Genomic DNA, 8,346 nt, shown 5'->3' with positions numbered 1-8,346 from the left:
ACAAGAGTCATGAGTTTTGTTGTGTGTGTGTGTGTGTGTGTGTGTGTGTGTGTGTCAGAAAGGGATGGAAAATGTTTCACTCTTTGAGGCTGACGTCATTGAACTTATATATTTTCACCAGATGTATTCATCATCTTCTGTGATTAGACTTGTCCCAAATGACTTGTGGTGCTTCCTGTGAACTCATTTCGGCTATGTGTGTTTGGAATCAAGGAGAAACCACAGTCTTCAACAGACAGCACAATGAGTAATCTTTCAGCTGGGCTTGGAATCAAATTTCAGAACTTCTACAATGTAATTAGATCCTGAAAGTAAATCTAGCACATGGATCTGTGGCATCTAGGAACAGACAAATTTCTGTTTATTATTATCATTACTGTATGTGCAGATTAGAGAGAACAGAATCTGATCTGAGGTCAAGGTCACCCAGTCGAACAGAGATGAAGTAACCGAGTGGGTGTAGGCATTTTGCACTCTTTTTGTTTTATACTTTCACCCTTAATTTTTATGTGCATTTATGTCTGCATCATTGTTGACTGTAACCTGCCTGGCCAAAAAAACGTTTCCATCTGGATTCAATAGAGCAATTCGAAAAAAAAAAAAAAATTATAATAAAATAAATAAATAAAAGATTCATCAGGCTCGAACTTAGTCTTGACTTCAACCCCATTGAAAACCATTTAAATGCAGTTGCTCCTTTTAGGGCACTTGTTAGCATCGTTGTTTCTTATGGGAAATGGACAGGCATAGGTGCACCAGCAGGCATGGATGCTCCTTTTGTGAATCTGATAAGAATCCGATATCGAGGTCCATGTGCTCCATGTAAGAAAGGATCCAAGACCTTCTAAGATCAGGCTTTATTTCAATGCACATGTAATTACTGCCAATAAGTGATCCCATTTGGAAAGGGACTGCCATTAGTTGGAATGAACTAGAGAGGTTGAGAAACCTGAGGGACACCAGAACACATGGCTGGGTCCCTGTGGGAAATCAGCCGCAAGCTAAGGTGCTGCTCCAATGCATAGGCCTACATAGTCGCTGCCCATGGGTGCTCCTTGTTGACCAATTGACCATTTACCATGAATAGCGGGATATCGCGCTAACCGCGAAGCACCCATGCTAACCACGTGCTTTTGCACACTAAACTCATGACACACTATTAATTGAGTCAGACGAACTGCTTTTAACACATAGGCTATAACTAAGCCTATGTGTTAAAAGTACTTACATTTGGACTATTGTAGCCTGGTCGGGTCGTCACCGCTGCGGAGTAACACATACCTGCGTGAATCGCCATAGACATAAACTTAGAGAAGTAGCTCCGGTTGGAATGTTCTTCCGCGGGATGTGTGCAGTTCTGTTTATTAACCGCTTTTGGATGAGCCAAAAGTTACACAGTGCTGCTTTAAGTTAATACGCGCGCGCGCGTGTGTGTGTGTGTGTGTTTGTGATCTCACATCTGTAGTATGTGAGTAAACACTGAGTCCTTTGTATTAAATGTCCTTGTAAGGCAGAGGACAAACACTAGGTGTGACAGAAGTTAAACATTGACCTGGAAACTGTGGTTAGAAGCATCTGAATCCATCCACGCATGTGAAGAGGCAGAAATTATTCCTTTACAAATGGAAACCACACAAACAGCTAACTTGCAATGTGCTTGCTTTCAACGGGAAATAACAGTTTTTTTTTATGTGCTGACATAGCCTACTGTTTGTAGTAGATGTCAAACCCCACATTCTGACAAGAGTGTGAAGCGTGACAAAAGGTCATTATCTGTTCATGTGCGCCATCTACACGCAGAAAGACGAACTACATGCGGTAACGACAGCGACCAGTAGAGGTCAGTGTAAACCTGATAGTATTATGGGGTAACCGGTACAAGAGTGCTATATGTAACAGCGCCATCAGTTCTGAGCTATGAACCAAACCCAACCAGCTCCCAGATGAATCACGTTAGTGCATACTTATATTCTGAGTGAGTGGACTACATTATTCCAATGAATCACATCAAATGACATAACTAAAAACTACAGTCTAATAGTTTGGATAAAGATGCTTTATGTTATAACTGGAACTATATTATGTGTTTTAGTATGACTGAAACATTGCATTGACTAATACAGGGTCTCCTGATCACTCTTTGTTAGATTTGAACAAGGAATTGTAGATTATTGTATAAAAACTGATGTGAAGGACAAGCAAAAGAGGAGAGATGATCAATGGAATAAAGGAGAGGAGGATGAAAGTAGACAAAAATTACATGAAACATCCCTTATTTTTTCCATTATTGACCGTCCAATGATAAAAGGCCATGGGCAACATCTGTCTGTTTTGAGATGACCATATGAATCCCTGCCTACACAGCACACTCCTTTTTCCTTTGTTTGGTAGCATACAGATGATGTTTTCACACTTCATTAACTATAAATAACGAAAGAGTGTTTGTGTAAGTGGCATCTGCGTGAGCTACACGTGAGAATGAACATATGAATGAATAATCCTCCAGGGCCCTTGAACACCTGCCGTGAGAACATCCAGAACCCAAAACAGACCACTGTGACCCCTCCGACACCGATTGCTTATGTTCACACATACCTTGACATTTGTATTCATCACCTGTCTCTCAAACAATTTGTCCTTAATAGTGCCTGCTGAGCCAAGCATCACTATTATTACAAGTACTGTAGTGCAGGTACTGTTTGTCAAATGAACCTGAATTAAAATGTCAAATCGTGCAGCTTGTTGAAAAAAAAAAAGGTGTGCTGCTATTTTGGTTGAAAATTATGGTTTTTGTCTTGAGAACAATAAGAAGGAGAGAACCATATCTAGATGCAGAGTTGGCGCTAGGGTGAATTGCTTCAGGTGGCATTTGGAATTTTTAAAGGTGGAAAAGATACATTATTTTTATAATGAAAGTACAGTGCTAATAAGCTTTGAAAATAACAATAACATCAAATAAATCGCAGCTTATTTTTCCTTCACTTCAGTGCAGTGGTAACTTAAACATATTATTTGTGTATTGAACGTTTCAATGGTTTGCAGAAACCCACTTTGTTTTCTATTTATAAAATTGCATATTAACACACTGTATATAAAAACTGTATTTACAACAAGTGTCATGCTATGTGATTTTATCCTTCAAAGGTTTGTGATATAAATTCTAGACGCTTTGTTTTCCCAAACCTTTTAAAACAAAACATTTGATATAACTAAACATCATACATAACATTTTATTTACAAGAGTCAAGTTTTATTTTTAATCATTATGTAGTTTTAAATAAAAATACCACCAAAAATGTATATAAAGATTATAAAGATCATGATATAAAAAGAACAATAGCATTCCATCAAGAAAAAAATGGACTGAGGCTGGCGAATTATGCTGCTATCCAGCTATAGTGTCTGTCTCTACAGAGTAAACACCCTATAATCTGGCATTTTGAAAGCTTACATAACCTTCATTTGTCACTCTAATGATCAATGCAATGGATTCTTTATGTCTGTAAGAAGTCATCCACCATAATTAAGAACATCTGTCCATTTCCTCTCACCTGCAAGCGGGTGCAATAAATATCATGTGATGCCTTCAGTTTCTGTTTAAATATGCATGACCCTGTGACCCCTCTGCCACACTTCAGCTCTATTCTATTAGGATAGATGTGCATGTGTGTATGAAGTGGTATACACTAATGACATTATGAAAACATTATTCAAGAGGCTCTAAATAAACAAATCATGGTGCAGATTAATTCAGTCATCCAGTAATGAGCTTTACCGGAGGCCTGTAAGGCAGAGCAGCAGGTCTATCGTCTGCTGAGGGTAACATACAGCACCTGCTGCTCCTAACTTCGATTGACATAGTCATATAGAGTAGGCTATATAACACCATTTATTCACTTGGGGCAAATTACTACATACAAAGGCAACATAAAAAAATCATGCTGATTTGTATTCAGAGCAATGAATCTCATCGTTGTTGAATTCTTTTCCATGCATGTTCACTTCTACTTGTATGTAGTAGGCTAGTCTCGCGTAGCCAGACCTTCAAACTGACGGCTGAAGGTCTGGAATCCATGGAAGCTTTCATTGGCCAAGGCCGACATGTCAAACAACCAATCACAGTTCATTTCGTTCAGCGTCATGTCAAATGTCGCCACAATAACAGACCGGTGTGTAAAATCCAGTGCGTTATGATTGGCTGAATACCTCAAGTGTACTGTGATGATGCCCTGTCAGGCTGGAGTGATGATTCAAAAACATGAAAGCCCATTATAAACGAGGCATTCGTTGCATCCAGTGGGGACGTAATTATGGATTATAATGACTTATACTGTCTTTTTACGCGTTGCATCGCGCCGCGTAAACATAAAACCATGTCTGCATTTGTGATCGGAGAAATGACAAACAACAAGCCCTACTCTACACTGCCCAAAAACTGGCTTTAAATATAAAAAATATAAAAACTCTTTAAATATAAAAAACATGTAAGATCACTTACAATCTGTGAGTCAGAACAGCCGGCATTGTAGTCTACTCTACCAGGATCAGGAAACAGTCCTCCATAAAATGTGCTGCACACATCTGAATATTTGGGTTGAAGTGTTCTGGAACAGTGTTGTAAATACAACTTAACCACTGATTTCTAGTCGTGTCCATTTTTGGAAGGCCAAACAAAGTAATTTCGCTTTCACAACGAAACACAGCGTCACACACGCTTTTGTGTCCCATATGCATCAGACGTTCAGCCAACGGTCCGTGGGCGTGACGTCTGAGGCTGAGACTAGTAGTAGGCCAACCTGTGCGTTCCTGTAGGGGGCAGAGCGGATCTTTAGACAGGTACTACTCGCAGATGAACAGTACACTACATGTCCATGAACATGTGAACACCCCCTTCCAGTTAACAGGCTTAGATATTCCAGTGAAACATAATGTAGCACACAATGCCACTCCAGAGAGTGCTTACAACTTTGTTGCAGCAGTTTGACAAGGGTCCTTTTCTGGACAAAACTCTTGTGCCCAAAGCGAAGAACTTCAATGTTACATGATCCTTCAGAAATCATTCGAATAGACCTTGGTCAGGTTAAACACTATATTGAATTTTACATGGGGTGAATTGCCTTAAAGCGGGACGATGCCTAATGTGGGGCACCTAAGGTCTAGTGTTTGTATGTCCCCCGTGAACACATGAATGCCAGTGAAACTATAGGCTAGCAAAGCTGTGGTGTCATGTGATCAAAATTACATGTACAGTCATACATGAAGGTGGAGCAATCATCAAACAGGAAGCACCTTTTGTGAAGACCACCCAAAGGTCAGTGACATAAAGTTTTGACAAACTTGATGTTAAGGAGTATAAATACATTTTAAACAAAACAATCCCGCTACTGTTTGTCCTAATGTGTAATGAAATGTTTGTCCAACATGAAGGTGGAGCAATCATCAAACAGGAAGCACCTTTTGTGAAGACCACCCAAACGTCAGTGACATAAAGTTTATATGGATATATAAAACCCATATGTCTTTATTTTATTCTGTATAGTTCATTTGGATAGTTATGTTTCTAAATTTATGATGGGGTTAATTCATAAAATGTGGTTAAAAATGTTGGTGCAAATGCATAAAATCCTGCTTAATTTATTGTGAGTAATGCTCAAACAGGCATGTTGTTTTAGCGAACTTACAGGAGAGGGCGTCCGCGGAAGAAAAGGGAAAAGGAGGAGGCGCCCGCGCGTGAAGAAGAAGCAAGAGTTTTAGTTTGCTGTGATGGTGGAAAAAGGGCACGCAGATTTTGTGTACTGCGAATAAATGTAAGCCGTGAACAACATTAAAAAGGAACCCATCAAATTAAGCACACCTGGAACGTCATTACTTTCGGCATGCAACAAACTTGGAGGCACCGCTGGGATTTGTAAGAAGTGCGAGCCGAAGGGAACACGAGAAAGAGAGCGAGCGAGCCAGCGAGAGAGCGGAGATTCTCGGCCGAGTGGCGGGTGCATATCAGAGCGAGATGGATCTGGAAGCCCTGGCCGAAAGTGTAACGGAGAGACTGGCTTTTGCGGCTCGATCAAGTGAAAGAGGTATGTGATTGTAACAAAATATCTCTCGAAAACGCTCCTACTAAGCGCGCACTTATCAAGAGAGTTACGGAGTCGATCGATACTGTGATTGATAGCGAGGAAGACGTAGCAAAGCATTTTCTGTTGTCAATGTTAAGGTGAAGAGAATCGATGTGAACACTGCTTCAGATGTGGAGTTGTGGGTCATGCTGCTCCAGCTCCAACTCCAGCCCCTGTAGAGCGCCAAAGAATCCAGAAGAAGGTAGGAGTCCTCTTATGCATCTCCGATCGTCTGTGTACGGAAGAAAGACGGTAGTTTACGCCTCTGTATAGATTACCGCGAGCTCAACCGCAAATCCATCCCAGACCGTCACCCTATTCCACGGGTTCAGGACATGCTAAACAGTTTAAGTGGGAGTGCATGGTTCTCAGTCCTGGACCAGGGGAAGGCGTATCATCAGGGGTTCATGGAGGAGGGCAGCCGACCATACACAGCTTTCATAACACCTTGGGGCCTTTATGAATGGGTCCGGATCCCTTTTGGGCTGTCCTCCGCCCCCGCCGAGTTCCAGCGGAGTATGGAGGAATGTTTAGCGGGACTAAGGGATGACACCTGCCTTCCATACTTGGATGATAACCTTGTGCACAGTAAGACATTTGAGGAGCGCAATGAAATGGGCCATTTGTGAGCGATTCCGGGAATACCTTTATCACGCAACTTCCTTTGTGGTCTATACAGACAACAACCTGCTGACATATGTGTTGTCCACAGCCAAGCTCAATGCCACCACCCACCGATGGATAGCAGAGTTGGCTGACTACAATTTTACCATCAAATATAGACCAGGCCGCACACACCGGGATGCTGATGGACTGTCAAGGATGCCTTTGGACATGGAGAGTTACATGCAGACCTGTTTACAGGAGACCAGTCCAAAAGACATAGCTGCCATCACGAATGCGCTTCTCCTGAAGCCGGGGGAAGAAGAGCCCTGGATGTGCCCGATCACCATAGCTACAATTTGCTCGGAGGCAGAGCAGGAGCAAGGAACATCACAAGTGACTAAAGTGACTACTGAGGAACTGACAGCAGCCTAAGAACAAGATCCAGTACTTGGAAAGGTGCGGGAGTACATTGTAGCAGAACGTTGGCTTTGTACATTGTAGCACCAAAAATTGGTGGGGCGAGACCGACGCGATGAGTTGACTGTTCTGTACAGGCAGAGAAACCGGTTGTACTTGGATGAGGAGGGAATACTGTGTCGACAATCAGCAGGACGATCCCAGACAGTGCTGCCTAGAAAATACCTTCAGTTGGTGTTTAAGGAGCTTCACGAGGAGATGGGACACCAAGGAGTGGAGGTTCTATTGGCCTCACATGCAGGCAAATGTGGAACATTATGTCACCAAAGTGTGTAGCTGTCTGAAACGAAAACATCCAAATAGGATAACTAGAGCACCACTGGTCAACATAGTGACGACTTACCCTTTTGAACTGGTCTCAGTGGATTTTCTGCATCTGGAGGGCTGCAAGGGCGGCTACGAATACATCCTGGTATTAATGGACCACTTCACAAGCTTTGCCCAAGCTTACGCCCGCAAAAATAAGTCTGCAAAAACAGCGGCAGAAAAGATCTTTGGCGACTTTGTTCTCAGGTACTGATTCCCCACTAAACTCCACCATGACCAGGGAAGGGAATTTGAGAACAAGTTGTTCACCCACATGCAAGAACTCTGTGATATCCAACGCTCCCACACAACTCCCTACCACCCTGCTGGAAACGGGCAGGTGGAAAGATTTAACAGAACACTGCTGTCAATGCTAAGATGTCTGCCGAGTCAAGCCAAGGCTGATTGGAAGAGCTCCCTAAACAAGGTCGTCCATGCATATAATTGTACGTGAAGTGACAGGCTATGCCCCGTACTACCTCATGTATGGACGGCACCCAAGGCTGCCTATTGATGTAATGTTTGGTCTAAAGCCAAAGGAGTGTGAAGTATCGCACAGTGATTAAGTCGCCAAATGGAGAAAGCGCATGAAAGAGGCATATGAATTGGCATCAAGAACAGTTCAGAAAGAGCAGAGGAGAGCAAAACAAGGCTACGACAAGAAAATATATGGAGCGGGTCTCCAGCCAGAAAGCAGAGTGTTGGTGAGGAATTGTGGAGAAAGAGGTGGTCCAGGAAAACTCCGGTCATACTGGGAGGATAGAGTGCATGTTGTGACAGAAAGGAAGTATGAAGATGGCCCAGTGTATGTGGTTAAGCCAGAGGGTGGCCCTGGGGAAGC

Source organism: Sinocyclocheilus anshuiensis, unplaced genomic scaffold (assembly GCF_001515605.1).
Source record: "Sinocyclocheilus anshuiensis isolate Anshui unplaced genomic scaffold, SAMN03320099.WGS_v1.1 scaffold1372, whole genome shotgun sequence".
NCBI classification, from domain to species: domain Eukaryota; kingdom Metazoa; phylum Chordata; class Actinopteri; order Cypriniformes; family Cyprinidae; genus Sinocyclocheilus; species Sinocyclocheilus anshuiensis.
Note: the sequence above shows the minus strand (reverse complement) of the source record.